Here is a 19,997-nt window from a genome sequence, read left to right on the forward strand (position 1 = left end):
AAAAATAAAATACTCCGGATAATCGAGTCTAAAATTCCGGATAATCGAATCCCGGATAATCGAGTCTCCGAATAATCGAGTCCAATATGTATATTGCGTTTTGCTTTGAAGATCAAAAATCACAAATTTTAATCAGTTTTCATTAGAAAATTTCTTTGTTGTGTATAATTATGACACATTCTTATCACAATAAAATGATGATTTCCCAAACTAACGATTGGTTATTTGAACAATAATTTCTCACCAAATGCTCTTCTTACAACGCTCAATTCTATACAGCAAATGTCATCTTTCCACTTTTGTCAAGAATGTCGGCTGCGTGGTGCAGCAGAAAAACAAAAGTGTCTCCAACAACAGCACCGTTTCATTCCACAACTTGACACCCCAAAATGAGAAATAGACAAGAACGCAATTGATGATTCAAAAGTGCAGCATGCGGCCAAACGAAGTGCACCACTTCCACGCGCGTCTGAGATGCTGTTGATTTTGAGCCAGATATTTCGCATACGTAATTGCAGCTTTGCTTTTGTTCGCCTGTTAGCATCTCCTCCCATTGCAAATTGGAATACAAATTCCATTTAGTCAAGAGCGGCGGACGAAAGGAAGCACAAAAATATTTACAACAAAACAAGCTGACATCTAGACATCGTGACATCGTCCAAAACCACGGCGATGTGACTTAATCGCGCTGCTGCTGCTGCGCCAATGCGTCATTCTACAAACGGGATGTTCATTCTACTTCGCAGCATTCCACTTCACTTTTCATTTTTATTCTCTGTGGCGCCCGCTGCGTTTGGTAGAATAATGTCCAATGTCAGATGCTATCATCATGTGGTGCTCGTAGTGGGTATCATTCGCGAAGGGGAAAATGAACCTAAAAGTGGGTTCAGCGACATCATCAAAAGTGAAAGGATCAACTATGGAACGGTTATTTCAATGAGTCTGATTTGGTTCTGTACCGGTTTGAAATTGGCGGTAAAAAGAATAATTGATAAACAATGAATTTCAAATTTATTCAATGCCTCACCCCAAATGAATAAGCAGCAGTAAAAGCAGAGTTCTCTTGCTGGAAATTTTCAATGTTCTGTCAAAAACAACATGCGAGCATTGATTAAGATGCTTCAAAAATTCATCGTGTAATTCAGGTCATGAGAATGAAACAAAAAAAACAAATAAAGGGGAACAATATTGGATGTTGATGGCCAGTACTTTTAATACCAATGGGCTTCAACCCAATCAAAATACAAGGTGAAATTTATGTGTCGTCAAGTTTTAATAGATCAAAGTCCAAGCTCTGTAAAATGCTTGTTGCATTACAGGAAGAACCTATGGAAAAAATAAGGCTGAATCACACGCCAATCTTGCTACGGAGTAAATTTTGGAACCGTTGTAAAACACATTCAACACAGACTTCATTACATTCAAAATTTCGTGGTCACGTTTCGACGGTGAGTCGTTGAGCGGAAGTCTGCGCCTCACGAAACTTGAGGTGTTAAGGGTCTTGATGGACTTATCTCAAACTATTTGATGTACCGAAAAATCACACCATAGTAAGTATGATGATCATTCACCGGATTGTATACTCAAAATAAAAACCATATTTCCTAATATCTTCCTATGCATTTCCATTGATGATTGAAAAGGGAGCAAATTCTCTGGAGTTGCAATGTGGAAAAACGAGTCGATTCAATTTCCTTACGTAATTTGCAATGTAATATCCCATTAAATCTGCCCAGCTATGAGAATCGCTGTAGTCTCATAGGACTGGATTAATTGAGCTCTCGAAGGGATGTTACCAAGGCGCTTTTTATATCTGATATTATTTTATCAAATATCGATTGCCCCGAATTACTCTAAGTAATCAACTTCAACATAAGTCGTAGCAATTTGCGTACCCGAAACTATCTGTACCTTCCACCATCTCGAACAAATTACGGCTAATATGAACCCATAACCAGTATGTGTCGTGTGTTCAATCTTTGTAGTTCGTGTTTTGAGTATCAATTTATTGTTCGTCCCTCAAAGTGCTCTATTATGTTGTTCTCAACTTTTTCTAAGTTTAAAATTTACTTATAGAGGTAGTGGGGACAAATTGGTCAGGGGGGGCAAAGTGGTCACCTGCTTGTTTGGTAGTATAACTATAATATAACTGATAGTCACCTTATGTTTGAAGTATTTAATGACTTTTGAGTCACCCTGTACTTCAGTGTAGCTGTCGCATGTCAAAATACAAATAAAAACAGAAATTACTCTCTCGATAGCCAATCGGCCGTAGTTCTGTGCGCATGGTATCAAAGGAATTTCTCGTGAAATTTAGTTTATTCAATCTGATATGTTGGACAAACAATCAGTTTGGACGACTGTCCACATATTCTAGGAGAGGTGAACAGATATTTCGTTTAATCTCAGCGATCAATTAGCATAGAAGTTATTCTCATGTTTGGGGGCAAAGGGGTCATAGGTGAATAACAACTTACCATGTTCTGTTTACTAAAGCTGATGTACCTCATCACATTCTGCCCTTGAAGAAGATCCTTTTGTGGCTTTGACCCTCGATAAATATGCCACTTCAACTAAACCAAGCCTCAATATGCGGAACATTATATGTTTCTTACTACGCTTTCGTATGCAAGAGAAAATTAAAATTGAGACTCTAGGTGAATAGGCCAAGCGTATTTCATGCATGTACCTACTATAACAAATATGATTTGAACAAATTTGGACGAAAAAAACGCATAAATCTATCACATTTAGCTTGATATGGGCGGATGACCACTTTGCCCCCACTAGGTGATCACTTTACCTCCAAGCAAAAAAAAAACGTTCGATTTTTCACCTTTTTTTCTAATGATGGAAACTGTACTATTTTGAATTTTTATAGTAAAAGCCGTTTGTTATATTGAAGAACAATGAGTTGAACTATAATGTTCTTCGAGAAACGGGAATTAAATCAGAATGTGGGCGCTGGGAATGGGCATATTCCTTAGGGTGATCACTATGCCCCCACTTCCCCTATCGTTAGTAGCATTATTTTAGAATTAATTTTCATTAGGGCTATTATGTTAAGCCTGTTGTTGTTTGTAAGTAAAACAAATGAAAAATCATAATTTTGAGCAAGGTCAGATTCGTGTCCGAGCCCAGTTCATGTAATAAAAAATCAAATTAGAATGGTTTTGTCTAAGACACATCGTTAACGTTAACGTAGGACTACAAAATTATTGTCGGCGAGACCAAAAAATTTGATAATAAACTCTTCAGTGCAACAAATTTTCCACCGAAGAACACAACTCTCATCGCTGGAAAATACCTTTTTCACTTTCGGCCTTAAATTCATTGGACTTTGACGCCGCTTCGAACCCGAAAACAACGCTCGAACAAAAAATGATCGATCGAAAAAAGTTCATCAAAAAGTCCAAACATAATCCAAAATTCATCCAAAACTTTCGCTCAGAAAAGAATTACAAAATTCGATTCGCATTTTATTACTTCGGAAATAATTTGAGAATGCATCAAAATTTTACAAATAACTCTTCAGTAGGTAGGTTTGGTGAAAAAGATCGATTCTGTGGTTTTGTAGAAGCAGCTGCAGAATGTAGGTTCATGATTCATTCTTTCTCTCACGTGAATAATATGAGGAGCACGAGAATAATGAGCAATCATCACAAGCGTTTTTTTTTCCTCGGTGAAGTGGATTGACTATCGGTATACCTAATCAGTCATCTATCCTGTTTTGACGTAGGATTACGTCTTCCGGGAACATATTGGGGTGCAAATTGAAAATCGAAAATCGTGAAAATTGTCCAATTTCAAACGCTTATAGCTCAGTCATTTTCTGATGGATTGATGAAATTTTTGCGTCAATCGATTCTGGCACTCCATAATATTGAAGAAAATAATATATGTCATGAAACTAACTATCGAACAATTGAAAAATCTCAACCCCTATCCCAACGGAAATAGCCACTTCTGATTGGTCGAAATTGATGACACATGCGGCGGGTCCCTAACAGAGACATTTAAACCAGGCTGCCTGGGGGAAATCGACATTGCAAATACATGAAAGTAGGGGGAACTTTTATTCCTACCGAAATGTGTTCCCTAACAGAGACATCAAAATCAAGATGCCCGGGAGAAATCGATATTGCAAATATATACAAGTCATGGGCATTTTTATATTGCAAGTAAGGTGAGTACGATTAATTCTAGCAAATATAATTTGAATTTAGAACTTTAATGTTGGTTGCTTCGTGAAATTTCATATCAATGACCGATCGTGTATTGTGAAAAATTTAGCACAAGTGTAAGTGTAAACTTGTAAATAGTAGTAGTAGTGTTAAGAATGACTTGATATATGAAACGATTTATTTCAATTTTCATAAATAAAAACCAAGGCGTGTTCCTGGTCGGGTCGTTTGGTTTAGTCTGTCTGTTTTGTTGTGTTCATTCTCACCCAAGGAAGTTTATACGGCGAGAAAAGTTGGAAAAGTGAAGAAATATTATAAACAGTGATTTGCTCTACATATAGTATTAGGTGTTGTTAGTCCAATTAAAATTCGCATTGGGTTGAAGGAACACTCAGAGAGTAAAAATTATAAAAAGAAATTACCTTTTCATTTCAAATATGTTTTCTCTATATTAGTAACATGTTTTAACTGATGAGAAAAATTAATGATTGTGTTCGGCATTAGTAATTTTCTTATATTACATTGGTGAGTTGTTTTTCTTTATTTCATCCATACATAACACGGCTGGCATCTCGTCTAGGATCACAGAGGGCGGTTTTCATCAAATCTCGTTCTACTTCGGTATCTTTTATCTGATACGCACCATTCAACAACTGTTTACAATCCTTCTGTCATCATCACTCGGTAAACACTGGTGGAGTGAACAAACAATACCCAACAACGGAACAAAACGCCACCAAATCATTATCAAAGAGTTTAACGATGTAATTCTTGAAACATATCCAAAATCAACAGATAGCCTAACGGAATCCTACATCAACTATGCGGTCGTGTCTCGGACACAACTCTTATTTTTAGTTGGCTAACGTAAGGACATTTATCACTATTCACTCGCGAGACGCGACACAGAACTAGGATACAACACTTATAATCCTTACAAACATTAAAAGGGTTAAAATTACCTTTTTCGTCGACCGGTTTCGGGCTCGATGTTGCCCATCTGCTGGACGGTGTCCGACGGGTCGGGCAACATCGAGCCCGAAACCGGTCGACGAAAAAGGTAATTTTAACCCTTTTAATGTTTGTAAGGATTATAAGTGTTGTGTCCTAGTTCCGTGTCGCGTCTCGCGAGTGAATAGTCTCGAACACAACCCTCCTGGGACTTTTTATCTGTCTCTCGTCTTTGCTCTGCTAATCTATTCCTGTATTCTTCCGTTTCTCCTCCATTGATAGTTCTCACACTCTCCCTTTATTCTTCCCCTTTCATACTCTCTATTTTTGAATGAATTTGAATTTGAATGAATTACTATCGGATAGATGTTACCCAATCCATCTGATTGACTGTTTATTTAATGAAATGAGTCTTAGAAATGCAAGCCTATTACTACCACACTGCATGCAGTTCATATGCTAACGTTGTATTTTAAATGCAATAATTGAACACTTCCAGAACACGAACCTCTACGCGCATGAATAGCAAAAACTAATTTATTACAATTCATTCCCCATTCGTCTCAGTCAGAGACCAAAGCCTTTCATTTGACAAGTCTCATCTGTAAAATCATCACGCCACGCATAACAAACGTTTAGACGACCGGTGTTAATCCACTGTAATGTCAGTAGCGGACAGCCACTAAACCGTGGAAAATTAATTGACACCACTTTGAAGAATTCTCGATCTGCAAAATAAACCCCCGTCATCCGGCCCATCCACTTCTACCCGATGAAATCTAATTTAGGGACCGAGTTTGGGGGGAATAGCGTGCAACCCGCTCAATTAGAGAATCTTCAAAGCGAAAGAACGTGAATTTTGCGTGCCGGATTAATTGAAATGTAATGGAAGAATGTAAATCACCGTATGTTTTTCCATTACGGCTGCAACTACATGACACTACTACCCACTACCCAAGCCAAAACTGCAAATGCAATGGTCTTAAAGTGACTGACAGATATTGCTTGCTTTTGTCGGTCGTATAGTTTCACACTTGTTAAGTGGTGGCGACGTCTCAAGTCGGTAGTTTGCAGATGAAATCAAGATTAAGCGCTTGACATATTCTAAATTTGTCACCAGAGTCAGTCATAAATGTCCGCTCAGGAGTTTACGATCGGTGCTAATTTGTGTGAATGCGATCGCGAGCGCGAATGCGATGCCGCCGCAACGCTGGAGAAATTTGTTCTGGTTCATTGTGATTTACTGATTTGAATAAATTGGGTACTAATTGTAAAATTTTCCACAGATCAGACAGGATCAAAATTTTGTTCGATAGAATGTTTTCTGAAAAAAAAAATATCGAAAAGATCATTTTAAGCAAAGAAGTGTGCTGATATGGATAGTTATTAATGGCGCGGTCGATCTCCTTGTTGATAGGATTGATTATATTCCAGTTGTTACTCAAACGAACGATTATCGTCCCGAAGTGAAAGAGCAACGTAAAGACGCGTCCACATTACGCCAATCGGCCTTGGCCGCCCGGTAAAGCCGAATAAGTGTGGACGTGCCGAGAACCGATTCGAACCTTGCCGAACCCAACCCGAAACAAATCGGGTCGGATCAAAGAAAGTCGAACCAAAACAAAAGTAAATTCGCTTTGACAGCTTTGTGCTTCATGTGTTTGTGACGGCTTCGTGCACCCGATTGTGCTTCGGCTTCGTGTTCACGATCAGGGTTGCCAATAACCTTTTTCAATAAACTGGAAGATTGCTCTTAAAAAAACTGGAAGAAAACTGGATACTGTAAAATAGTTTAATTTTAAGAAGTTCGGCTTTGGTTTAACGGTTCGGATCCGGCTTTGGTATATCCAAAATGATTTTTTTACCCATTCCAATGCTTGAGAAATAGAATTTCCTTCGAAGCTTCGTGTAGTATTTATATGTGGGTCATAAATAGCGAGAAAAAAAAGCGATGGATTTGAAACTATTTAGAAACAGAACAGAGGGCCCAAAGCCCCTAAGGAGGACAGTTGTAATAGTTATTATCCATGGCTATTACGTAAAAAAATGGGTGGGTTATATCTATGATGTAACCGTAAAGTTGATGTGGGACTAGTTTAGATTAGCTATAATTTGTTTGTATTGATTAAATTTTTGATTGAATGAAACAATTTACAAATTCAATCGAATTCAATATATTTGCTTTGTGAGTAAAGAGATTGAATAAATGCCATGTAAGGTCAATTCATGCATTGTGATAGATTATGTTATTCGTTACAAGTAAATTTAATGACAGTCCTTTTACGTTTGGTATGATGCCTAGGACAAAATATGTGAACGGAAGAATTATCGAACGATTATTTTATTTTACATTTCCCTCTGAAGTTTGCATCTCTCAAGTGTACGTACTTCTCGGACCACGAATTTGTTTGATTTGATGAACTTCAGGTACTTAGTGCTAAAAATTCAGTGGGTAGAAAATATGAAGGCATATCCTTCAATGCAATATCGAATAACCAAGCCAAAGCGTTGTGTTCGTACCCGTTTTTGTAATCCGTGTTAGGAACAGGCTTGGTAATGGCCACCATCATAACACTATCCATGGAGACGGATATGCTATGTCATCGATGGATATCATTAAACGACTGTTAGAGCGACAGCGGAATTAAAAAATGTCATATGACATCTCGACATTTATTCGTTTTAGTCATTTTACCGTTCATCTTTCTGTAATCGGACAACAGTGTTCACGAGGAGCGTTCACCGCTTATAACGTTAATTCAATCAGAGCTGCGATTTGTCGTGAGAATCAGGTGATGGTACTCACACAAAGATAATCAACAAATTTTGTGCTACGATTATCTTTGGTGACCATCCCAAAGCCAGTCCAATAGTGTGAGAAGAGTTTTATCACAACACTAACACATGGTGAGCTTCTACTTGACAGTAGAAATCCGAGCTCCTTGGTGAGTGTCCTGTCGCTGAAATGTCAGAATAGTGCGACACTCAAAAGTCTAGCTGATGGTTTGGTGTTTGGCGATATTCACAACATTCGCCTCTTTGTGTTCGTTCTTCGTGACTAGGGATGCCAGATGTGAATATACAGTTTCATTTTAAATACAATTTGAAGAATATTGTGTTTTCAGGCATGTATTTTCTTTTCAACTTTTCAGACGGCCTTAACGTTTTTAGCGGCACTTCGCCGACTTTACGTTGTAATACACGTGTCATTTGTATTAGTACTTAGTTTGTGGAATAACACGCCTTGCGTATCCCCTCTATTCCGGCTCCCGTTCGGGTTTGAAATTAGCAAAATGATGTATTTTGTAACCCGTTCGACTTCGATTTTTTTACCAAATTTGTTTTTCATCATTGCAAGGATACTAAGGGTCTTATTCCCGTATCCACTTACACTTACGTTTCCACTACGCTTACATCTCACTTCACTTTTTTGCGTTTCCACCGATCGTGAAGTGTAAAAATGAACTTCGTGTAGAATGTGGAGTGGATACCAAAATGACCTTGTGTTCATTTCCGATGTCGTTTCTAATGGCGCGTTTACATTTGGGAGATCTATAGCTATAGATGGATTTATTCACACGAAAATAGATGTAAACGGGTGAGAATATATATGATACACTTCTTCGAGGTATATATAACCACTATGAATAGAATAAATTCAGGCATATGTAAACGCTGGTGAATTTCTCTTTGGTGAGAAATCACTAAAGTTGGGTGCAGTTCTACTTTAGGTGAATAAATTCACCGAAAATATGAATATATTCAGTATATAAGTTCGCGTTAGTGTAAACGGTTGATGCGATTTCTATAAATCTCATCCTATTTTTTCACATGAATATATCACTAGTTTATACCCACCATAATAGAAACGTCAGTTGTATTTTGTTTTGTTTATCCTCGAGTTGTGTCGATACACCCAGAAAATGGATTACTAAAAAAAAGCTTCCAAATCTTTTGTAATTCAAACAGTAGAATGTACATATTTTCTGTAAATATTACCAATCGTTTGTAAAATGAATGTCAGATGCAATACACATCCCTACCAACGATTGATTCATTTTACGCGGTGTTAGTAACTTTTACGATTGTCATTACTGGCAACCGCGAAGAAAATAAATTTATTAGCCTAATTACCGAGTTGTTAATTGAGTTGCAAGGCACTACTTTCCGATATTGATTTCATCACAGAAAAAGGTCGTATTAACTCAGATTCGGGATAGGTAAGTAATATTCGTGAAAATCAATTCAATTTATGTTCTTTAATTGATATTTATACATATTGGATAGCAATGATTTGTGCTCGTCTGCTGCGGGAGAACTTCAATAGTAAGGAATCTGGGTACTTCGATACACAAAAACGAGCCCTGTCGAGTCCTAGTTCTACCTGTTGGATTCGGTCAAGGACAACTTCATAAACGTTTTGCAGACGATTGTGATCGGTGGTTCAATCAATTAGATGTTTTCCGGATTCGTCACGACGCAGGTTCCGTATCCTGCGCGTCAAGTCAATGTTGCAACGGGGCATAAAGCTAGCTTCACTTAATGCCATCTGGGTTTTGTCAGTTTCATGATATCTCCCGAATGTGTTTGGCTGAGAAGTAATTACAAGCTAGTCCTGGGAGAGGGTAATGGTGAGAATTGAGTAGTCTGTCGTAGCTATTCATAGTAATAACTGTGTATTTTTTTCTAATTTGTAGCCATGGATCAGACCCAATCGAACAGGATCAGATGTCAATAGTTTAGATAGTTCAATAAATATTTTAAATAGTTCAGATAGTTCAATAAATGAATAAAGATGCATACAAAAGCTCAATAAATTCCTAACAATATATGCATAAAGGTAGGGTTAATATAACATGTTGTATATGTTAAACGAACGTTGAACCGACTGCTTATACTGGGTTATAATGGCCGATTTGACATCATATCGTGAAGAAAGAAGAATTCGTATTGCAAACATTTATTAAATATTGGTAATATTTACCAAAAAGCTCGTCATATATACCAACTTTTCGGGAGAGTGTATGACTGTTTACACAAAAGAGAGCGTGAAGTGTAAATCAGAATAACATCGGTGGATGAACTCGGTGTATTGATAATGAATTCTACCAAATGTTTACAGTGGCGTGTATTCCGGAATAAGGTTGTACTCACTACACATTGTTTCCACGTGTAGTGTATTCGGGAATAAGCCCCTAAATCTGCAGACATGTTCGCAATTTTACTGATATTTAGTGTCCTGTCTATTCTGTTGCAGACTTATATTTTCAGTTGCAGACTGCAGGGATACGGTATTTCTACTCTTTATGACTTGATTCCCTGCACTAACAACCCCTTTTTTCATACATTACTTTGCTATTCTCGCGGTTACAAGAATATCTGCCATTTATACACATCAACATTTCAGTTTTTTGTCGAAGGCCTTCACAAAAAAATCATCTGGCATCTCTGGAGATGATGACATTTACTCTGACAAAGGCCAACACGAAAATGACAAGTCACCAAGTATTTTTGTATACATTATACATCAAATAGTTTTGTGTACTATGTCTCTCTGGGTTGACCGCTACCGACCGCGCCAGCTGTTCAAACTGGACTGCCACAAAACGCAAGTTACGCATCTGAATAATCTTTGCTCCCAGGGAGACTTCCCACATGTTCTACGGTCCTTCCAGGCCAGTAAGAAAACTCGCATCATGTGTCTGCTGCGGAAACTACCAATCGGGCGCGGAACGACTACGCAATGATATAATGAACTTCACAACGCCCGCGAACCGGAAGGTGGAAATCAGGACCATCAGCAGTAATTACCACATCGAGTTGAATTCATCGGTTGCCGGGATATATAACAAGGTGGTGGTGTCGGATTTGATCAAGCAAATTGATCCCAGCGGGTAGAGTAAATATGAGACTCGTCTTGTCCGAGGTGGATTAGCTGACCAAAGATACCCAGGATGCGCTGAGAAGAGCCATTGAAAAATATTTTTCTACATGCAGATTGATTTTGTGCGCCAATTCTACTTCGCGGGTTATTCCCGCGGTTAGGAGTCGTTGCTTGGAAATAAGAGTGCCGGTCTATCTTAGGAGGATATTCTTAAAATTTTGAATGTAAGATTGTCATTTGTTTGTTTCTTGAATGTAACAACACTATTTGCATTTCAGCACTTTCCTTCGGAGCTAGCGAAAAGAATTACGCTATCCTCATGCTGGAAGCCGGAAATCGACTGGCAAATATTCCTTCGAGAAACCGCTAATCAGATTGTCCTCGAACAAAGTCCACAGAAGCTGGAGGTGGTGAGGAAACAGCTATACGAGCTGCTATCCCAAGGCGTTCTATCGAATGTTATAATCTGTGGATTGGTACCGAATCTGGTTAAAAACTGCGATATGAGTCTGAAGACGCAAACGTTGAATTTTGCCGGGTATTATGAACACCGGATGCAGCAAGGAAGCAAACATATATTCCATCTGGAAGTGTTCGTGGCGCAGTTTGTGACACTATATAAGAAGTTTCTCAATAAAGCCTCAATGGAAGTGGATGATTTTTGAGCGATTCTTTTAGATCGCAATTTTCTTTCGTTTTATGAAAAAATAAAATTTGTGTGTTCATCTCACGTTTATTAACTAAACTTGAATAGTTCTGGTAATGATTAACTCTAAATAAAAAGAACACGCCTTGTTGGTTTTCAACCGGATAGTTTTCATGATCCGCATATAATTTTGAAATGATAATTTTATCAATATCATTCAAAAACCATTATGCTGCACCGTGTTTATTTTAAAATTATATTTAATGTGATTTTTGAAATTATGACACCATAATATTTTTTATTATAAATGTCTGTTCATTCTAACTACAAGAAATAAATATTCGTTCGATTAATCGAATACTGAAAGACAATTGTTCGAATGAATCGAATATTGGCCCCACGATTAATCGATAATCGAATAAACGGAAAATTAGTCATCTCTAACAACAGCAACCTCTCTACAGGCCCATTTATACGTTGCTAGTAGCTGACTTGACAGTGAGCAGCTACTGACCCGGTGGGCTCGCTTGACAATTGGTTGACTCGCCTTGTCCGTTCACACAATGTGAGCTGCTGGCAAGAAACTAGATACTACGGCACGGGTTTACCAGAGATGCCAGGCGATTTTTCAAATGTCCTTCAGATAGTCAGAAACAGCAATCAGGTCCGAATTTGTCAGATGATTGATCCGAAATCGACTTCTTTGTTGACAGTTTTCGTCTTAGGTTTTCAGTTGAATTTATCATTACACAATTTTATCGCGAAACACATGCTGGTCGTACTGTGTGCTGAATTTCTTTGAACTGAAGGTACTATCCGAAAAAAGCAGAAAAAAAAAAGGATTCGGGCCAGGAATTGGATGCAAAGAAAAGGAGCAACAAATACAATATTGAAGGAACTCTACGATGATGATCCCCGAGAGTACAGAGCAGTGTTGAGAATAACACCTGAAAAAGTGAAAAAACTGTTGAATTTAATTGCTCCACAAATACAACGCCAAAATACACTCATAAAAGAGGAATAAATACTCGTCAAAAACTAAAATAATGAATGAAAATCTACTTTTTTAAATCGAATATGTATTCTGTTTCTTAGAACAATACTTTTTGACGTAGAACTACCTCTTTAATTAAGGGTGCCAAATCAGAAAACAGGTCACGTTTTTATGAAATAAAGTTAACGTTAATAACTATTTTTGCCGTGAACGGATTCTGGCGATTCACATACCAAACGAATCAGAAATTCCCTAAGAATTGTTTGATAAGCTATACATTACAATCCCATAGTCTGTATATGGTTTAAATTGATGAAAATTGAAAACATTCCCATTTCCTCTTACATTTGTTCTGTCCAGTTGTATGCTTTCCCAAACAGAGCTGTCAATAACGAGCAACTTATCGAACGACTTATCGTCAAGTCTCCTTGAACGAAGGAAAAAAAGAAGAACGAAGGGGCCTAGAGTATAAACAGTGGATCTTGCTGACTTCATTCTTCGTCAGGACACCGACTGGACAACACCGTTGCTGGGCGAGCTTGACGGCGAGGGATCGAATGCCTTTCTCAAGGCAATGAGGATGGAGGAGTAATATGAGGGAAGAATAGAGTTTTCCAAAGGCCTTTTTGAAGGCTAGAGATGAATGAACTGAAGAAGTTTAAAGTCTCTTTAATTCATCAAGGAAACGAAGGAAAGGCAAACTTTCAGTATCATTCTAGTTACGAAACAATGAACATCGCTTGTTCTTCCTTGTTTTGCGCCATCACATGCCTTTGTTTCGGACTGAGCTGTGAATGCGACCAAATTAGGGGCTGTCCACATACCACGTGGACAGAAAAAGCACGATTTTAAACTCCCCCCTCCCCCTCCGTGGACAAGCGTGGACATTTTCATACCCCTCCCCCTGTTGTCCACGTGGACATTTTTCTTGATTTTATTAGAATAATTCGGAAAATAACTGAACTGCGCATGAATTAAATTTTAATTCCATTTATGTTTATTTTGTTTCAAATTTTACTTGCTGAACCCTGCCACGTTTGCCGTGGCTCATTTGTGTTTTATGACAGAAAAATGAGTAGTAAATATTCCATATAATTCCATATGAGTTTAATTTTGAAATACTTGTATGTTCTTTGTTTTTTGCTTTTAAAAGGCTTTAAACTTTGCAGTTCATTCGCCTCTAATTAAAATACTTGTAATACTTTGTTTTTCTATTATCTTAAAGGCTATCTGCTATCTGGTTTGTCAACACGGAAACGCACAATATCCAGTTGAACAATCCGCATCCGAAAATAAATTACAAAATTCCAAGGATTGATCTTGAGCAAAGCCAATCGAATAAAATTAAATAGATTTAAAATCACTATCAGATACAATTTAAGCTCACTATTCTTGAACACATGCAAAGAATTGTGTTGCTGTCGCATAGAATACATATTCAATACTAGAAAGTTAATTTACTTTCACAGATTTATTTCTGAAGTGTGCTCATTTCATGTGGAAAGCTTGAAGCTTCTTGAGGCGTTGGCAGTAGCAACAACAATTTTTGAAGTGGCTCGTATGTTGTGTTCTAATATGAGCTCCATCAGAGCTCGAGTTTTTGAAGCGCACAAAAACGAACAGAACGATTTTATATACATAGACTCTTTTTCTATCATTTAAAAAGAATTAAAAAAAAAAGATAAAGTAGGAAGCATGTACTGATATCTATAGATCCTCACTTGACAAAGGATGAGGAGTAAAAGGTCGAAATTTTTCAGAGATTTCGGAACGCCTGAATCTTCGATATAAATGATGACATTAAGATAAAAAATACAGCATTTTCAAGCAACAAATTTCTAGTGTGTGATGTGTATATGTGTTGTAGATAAAATACTTTGCAAGAACAGATGAAGCGTTTGTAGTTTGTTTTGAAAGTTTCTCTAGATTTTGAGAATATATGCTTACAAGCAATCCAATCAACATGATTATTTTGCGTCCATTCAATTCATAGAGAGTTTCAGTAGAACTATTTACTACAGAGGTATTCTCTATCGAATGAAAAATTATTCTTTGATTTCGAATTAAGAATATTTCATGAAATAATGAACGCACAGCAAATCGATGGTCAAATCTACTCATCGCAATCTTGGAAATATTTAATACATGGTCCAGTTGATGCTTTGACGAATGCATTATTTTATAACAGAGTTAGAGCGTTTCAAAGATCACTCAAAACATTTTCGACATTTCGCCACAGGAAATGTCTGTTCATTCACACGATCAATTCACATTTAGTCATCAGCGCAATAGAAACCTTTTCCGCAATAGTTTCAAAGGGTACTAATACCTTATTAAAAATATTTTCAATATCTATATATATTTTTTTATTTTTCAACTGCTTATTGACCATCCTGCATTGAGTGTCTAGATAGCTTCCAAAATGCTCGTGGGGAAAAAACATCAGAAAACTCACGACTCAATATTTTTTTACTAATCTTGCACGATAAGTTATTTGTATTGCTCTTTAGTTTTCCTCCACTTAAATCCTTATTAAAACGTCACAGTTTACCAGAGAGCAATTCAACGCCAAATTAATCCTCCGATCCTCCCCATTTTATTGAAATTTTGTTCATTTTTTCCAAAAATGTCCCTGAAGCCTGTTGCCCGATTGAAACTTTTTTTTTTTTTTGAGAAATTCATTAACCTTCTATTATTTTTTTTTACAAATGTTCAAACTATTGAGAAAACTTTCTCATAAATTGAATAAAATATCGAAAACTATTATATCTGTTTAAAATAATATTATTATATATATACTTAAGCTGATCCGAAAAATTTGAAGAGATAGGGGATCATAAAAAATCTTCCACGCAGATGATCAAATCTTAACTACGAAAGAATTATTGAACTTTCCTTGAGACCGGTTTTTTGCCTTAAAATGACTGAACTGAAAATTCAAAAAGTGCGCACGATGCTTTCATTTGAAAATTTGCATAAAATTATGTTGTGAACACATTTAAATTAGTGGAAGATAACAAGAAGGATAATAGTGTGGTGTCAAGGAAGGAACAGTAGAGTGGTTGGAGAGCTTCAGTTTGGCTGATAGAAACAATCCAGTTTATCATGCATTTTTGGAAAATTAATTAAAAACACAAGATTTGAAGTTGGTTCCTTACATTTAAAAGTTGATCCTGGGTTCTATTAATTTGAAAGTTTTACAATTGCATTCTATACTAAATTTTCTTATCTTTCCAATGAACAGTATAATTATTCTAAGGAGCGTACTTTCTAAATTAGAGTTATTTCAAAACATAAAATTAGACTTAACAAAAATTCAACAATTTTCTAGTTGAGAATTGACTACATGCCTAGGATTTTTTCATCAAATATGATCCTCTATCACCTCCTGAAATATTCTATAATTTATCAGAACACTGGCTCAATTGTTTTAAGTTGACGACTAGTGATGCATAGACAATCTCCTGCAAATGTAAATATTTATTCCTAGAAATTAATGGAAAGAAAATACTTTGGAAAAATGATTTTACACGCAATTCTGTATGAAAAACTATACAGACGTTATTATCATATATTGTTCTCGAGATATAACAAAACGTATAGAAAATTATATTTGATAAAAATCATTTACGCATATCATGGAATCTCAACCATTATGGAATCGTTTAATTTTTATAGTTTTGGCTATGAGGGCTCTGCATATCCCGTAACTATAAAAGTTCGATCATAGGAAATAGTTGGTCATTCACAATTTACGTGAGATATTTTTATAATACAGATTTCACTGAAGAAGATCCATGATATGAGAGAAAATATATGAACGTTTGACTGGGCAGCACTCTCAGGCTTCTCAATCCGTTTATTGATAAATACGCAGAGAAAATTCTTCCTGTCCACGTGGACTCAGTCTATACCCCCTCCCCCCTCTCCGTGGACAAGAGTGGACATTTTCTTACCCCCTACCACCCCTAAAGTTGTCCACGTGGTATGTGGACAGCCCCTTACTTACTCTTTGATTGCAATCATTGCATCAAACTGACGTCATTGCATTAATGTTTTGAGCTACACAATTGTGTGGATATATTTGCGCTAGCGTATTAGTAATGAATCTCTGCTGATGCAAATATTCAGTCTTTTTCCAAGCAGTGAACATTGTTTGTTTTCTGTCATCATAAAGGCTTCGTTGGTGCCTTTGACATTGCATCAATGTTATGAACTGACGCTATGGTGAAGCAGGTGTTAAGATTGTGCACCAAAAAAGTATTCGGGGAATACCAAGTTATTCAATCAGTTATAATAAGTTATTAATTTATTTGGGTTCGCGTGCAGATAGAATTTATTTCGCTTATTTAGACACCAAGAAAGTAAATGTCGCTTTGGAATTTTGTAAGTGTTTTGGTTTCGCTTGCCAGTAGCAAATCTTTCTTCACTAAGGATGACAGCTGCGCTTATCTCGAGTATGTATCGTTCTGCGAGCACAAGAATGAATTATCAAACAATTATCGTCAAATGATTCTACAATTAAAAAAACATTCCAGAGCGACCAAACTGGTAGATTTCAAAATTTTCGTAGCATTATAAGGTAATATCCGCAGTTATAATCAAGCGACTTAAATTAAACTACAGCGTAGTTCTACGTTAACAATGCGGTCGTGTCTTGAACACAACCTCCTATAATTTTATTTGCAAGTTGTGAGTGAACTTTGAATGAAAATTTTGCCCGATAATGATTTCATATTTAGATTCTCAAGAAAACTATCTCAAAAAGAAAACGTGCCCCGCCAGCGTGCAAAACAAAATAACAATGATTTCGTTTAGAAACTATGAGGGTTTTATTTGTTTTTCCAATAATTTTCAAGTCTATAAATATCTTCGCATATTTTAAAATATCTTAAAAATAGAGACATTTTTTTACATTTGGCATCCATGATTCGAGCGTTAAATTCTGTTTTTGACGTTTTGAGGGATGTGAGTGCGAGTAAATTCAAAAAACTTTGAAGTAGCTCGCACGCCGGATCACACATGACACTAACTGTCGTGATGTGTTCACACGGTGTGAGTAGCTGCACTGCAGTAACTGACTAGATCGACTCGTATGCTTACTCGTACCGTCTGAACCCGACTTAAGCCGGGTTCAGACGGTGCGAGTAAGCATACGAGTCGGTCTAGTCAGTTACTGCAGTGGAGCTACTCACACCGTGTGAACACATCATGCCAGTTAGTGTCATGTGTAATCCGGCGTGCGAGCTACTTCAAAGTTTTTTGAATTTACTTGCACTCGCATCCCTCAAAACGTCAAAAACAGAATTTAGCGTTCGAATCATGGATGCCAAATATAAAGAAATGTCTCTATTTTTAAGATATTTGAAAATATGCGAAGATATTTAAAGACTTGAGAATTATTGGAAAAACAAATAAAACCCTCATAGTTTCTAAATGAAATCGTTGTTATTTCGTTTTGCACGCTGGCGGGGCACGCTTTCTTTTTGAGATAGTTTTCTTGAGAATCTCTAATATAGAATCATTATCAGGCACAATTTTCATTCAAAATTCACTCATAACTTGCAAAAAAAAGTATTGTTCTAAGAAACAGAATACTTACTCGATTTAAAAAAGTACATTTTCATTCATTATTTTAATTTTTGATGAATATTTATTCCAACTGCAAATCTACTATCATTTTCATTTCACAAATTGGTATACGAAGCTGCTGGCAAGGCGAAATAAATAAAAAAAAAAAATTTAAAAAAATCTTTCAGACTGCCATTTATAGCATCACATACCTCCGGAATTATCTTAGCTATGGATGCTTTCGAGATTCTAAAAAAATATCAATAACAATCTGAACGATATTCCAGAAAAAAGGCACATCAATGTCATTTCTAATTTCACTCTTGCAGGTACAGCATCCCTCATGAGTGTATCTTGGCGTTGTATTTGTGGAGCAATTAAACCCAATAGTTTTTCCACCTGTTCAGGTGTTATTCTCAACACTGCTTTGTAATCTCGGGGATCCTCATCGCAGAGTTCCTTCAATATTGTATTTGTTGTTCCTTTTCTTTGCATCCAATTCCTGGCCCGAATCCCTTTTTTCTTTCTGTTTTTTCGGATAGTACCTTCAGTTCAAAGAAATTCAGCACAAAGTATGTATTTTTAATCACGATCAGCTTCTGTTTCGCTATAAAATTGTGTAATGATACATTCAACTGAAAACCTAAGAAGAAAACTGCCAATAGAGAAATAGATTTCGGATCAATCATCTGACAAATTCGGACCTGATTGCTGTTTCTGACTATTTGATGGACTTTTGAAAAATCGCCTGGCATCCCTGGTAAACCCGTGCCGTCATATCTAGTTTCTCGCCAACAGCTCACACTGTGTGAACGGACAAGGCGAATAAACCAATTGTCAAGCGAGTTCACCGGGTCAGTAGCTGCTCATTGACAAGTCAGCTACTAGCAACGTATAAATGGGCCTTAATTGTTATGAAAAAAGAAGTTTGGGCATGTGATCATAACAATTGAAAATAAAAGTAAATCTACTTTTTGATTCTTGTGTTTTTATTCAATGAGTAAAATATGCAGTTATTTATTTCAGTTAAATAAATCCCCGTTCTTTCTCTTTGCAAGCTGTGTCATTTTTGGTTGAATTTTTGACAATTGTAACCGGACATCTGGCTCTGCATTCAATCGGGATCGATATTTAGTTTTTGTGGCTAAATAAAGCCGGGTTCAGACGGTGCGAGTAAGCATACGAGTCGATCTAGTCAGTTACTGCAGTGCAGCTACTCACACCGTGTGAACACATCATGCCAGTTAGTGTCATGTGTGATTCGGCGTGCGAGCTACTTCAAAGTTTTTTGAATTTACTCGCACTCGCATCCCTCAAAACGTCAAAAAACAGAATTTAGCGTTCGAATCAGGGATGCCAAATGTAAACAAATGTCTCTATTTTTAAGATATTTGAAAATATGCGAAGATATTTATAGACTTGAAAAATATTGGAAAAACAAATAAAACCCTAATAGTTTCTAAACGGAATCGTTGTTATTTTGTTTGGCACACTGGCGGGGCACGTTTTCTTATTGAGACAGTTTTATTGGGAATCTAAATATAAAATCATCATCGGGCACAATTTTCATTCAAAATTCACTCACAACTTGCAAAAAAAAGTATTGTTCTAAGAAACAGAATACATATTCGATTTGAAAAAAGTATATTTTCATTCATTATTTTAGTTTTTGAGACGTATTTATTCCTCCGGCGAATCTACTATCATTTTCATTTCACAAATTGGTACACGAAGCTGCTGTCAACGCGAAGTAAATCAAATTTTGAA

The 19,997-nt window shown here is 36.7% G+C and overlaps 1 protein-coding gene and 1 pseudogene across 1 annotated transcript in view; one reads left to right on the forward strand and one right to left on the reverse strand.

Moving 5' to 3' along the window:
* LOC129776809 (cardioacceleratory peptide receptor-like) overlaps window positions 1-19,997 on the reverse strand; it is a 164,389-nt gene that overhangs the window by 87,758 nt on the left and 56,634 nt on the right. The gene's annotated exons all lie outside the window — the stretch shown is intronic.
* LOC129776810 (replication factor C subunit 3-like) lies at window positions 10,670-11,684 on the forward strand (annotated as a pseudogene).

The sequence above is a fragment of the Toxorhynchites rutilus genome, chromosome 3, assembly GCF_029784135.1.
Source record: "Toxorhynchites rutilus septentrionalis strain SRP chromosome 3, ASM2978413v1, whole genome shotgun sequence".
Taxonomy (NCBI): Eukaryota; Metazoa; Arthropoda; class Insecta; order Diptera; family Culicidae; genus Toxorhynchites; species Toxorhynchites rutilus.